The following is a 1,327-nucleotide window of genomic DNA, read 5'->3' on the forward strand; positions in this document are numbered from 1 at the left end:
GAGGATAATAACACTATATGAAGGACTTACTAAACATACTTCACCAACTTATAAAAGATATTACATCTTATTTTGCTGGTTTGACTAATGGTAATAAACTTAATCCAATATTTTTGTTTGACACCATCAGCAGATTCCTTAATCTCCCTCAATCTGCTTTCCCTGCCATGTATTCCAGTGACTGCATCAAGTCTGTGTGTCTTCAACCGACTCAAATCTCTTGATCAGTTCTCTTCTCAGAGTTTAAACTAATTTTCTCAACATATCTCCTTGACATTATTTCACACACTTTTGTCCCATACGTCCCATTATTGCACACGTTTTCCTGCCCAGTGGACATTGTCTGTCCTAAATTCATTAGCAGGTTCTACTTGTCATCTGTCCTTGGCTTTTCTCTATTATAAATCATTCCATTTATCTTACCCAGCGTCTTTCCTCTAGGGAAAACATCCCTCCTTAGATTCCACTGTTTTTAGGTCATTATGGGCCAATTGCCAAAGTCTTCGAGAAAGTTGTTGCTTCTCAATCTGGTTATTGACAAAACCACAGCACTGAAACAACTTTATTAAAAAGAAAAAAAAATTGCTAATGGTATTCTTATGCACTCGGATAAGAGAAAATATTTCATGTTAGTTGTGCTTGACTTATCTGCAGTCTTTGATACCACTGATCATGCTACTCTTATCACCAGAATACAAAACTAGATGGCATCACTGGTACTGCTTGCAAATGGTTTTCTGCATATTTATTCAACAAATTCATATTAATCAATGTAGAGTGGTGTGAAAATGTGTTTTCCCCCTTATTTTATATTTGTCACACTTAAATATGTCAGATCATCAAACAAATTTAAATATCAGACAAAGATAACACAAGTAAACACAAAATGAAGTTTCTAAATTAACCAGTTTTATATTAAAGGGGAAAAAGTCCAAACCTACATCGCCCTGTGTGATAAAAATGATTGTGATAACTGGTTGGGCCACCCTTAGCAGCAACTATGTTTCTATGTTTTTAACTAGATTTTTGCATCTTTGCACTCTTTTAATGTTCCTGTAGTCATATTAGCTTTTAATTTGTATTTTTTATATTAAGTTATTTGCATTTTTCTGTGCAATATTGATTATGTATTATGTTAAGAAATGTTGGGATTCCCCCCCCCCTTCCCTTTTAATTTGTAGTGGTTTAGTGTAGAATCTATTATGGCTGTAGCTTAACCAATGAACCAATACCACCTCGTTAATGTCAACTGGTCAGCTGGTTTATTTCTTGAGTTGTAATTGGTCCACTTGGAAATTCTCTTTTTCTGTTTCCTTATTTTTTTTTT

This window comes from Pundamilia nyererei, unplaced genomic scaffold (genome assembly GCF_000239375.1).
Source record: "Pundamilia nyererei isolate P.nyererei 1_Seehausen unplaced genomic scaffold, PunNye1.0 scaffold00003, whole genome shotgun sequence".
Taxonomy (NCBI): Eukaryota; Metazoa; Chordata; class Actinopteri; order Cichliformes; family Cichlidae; genus Pundamilia; species Pundamilia nyererei.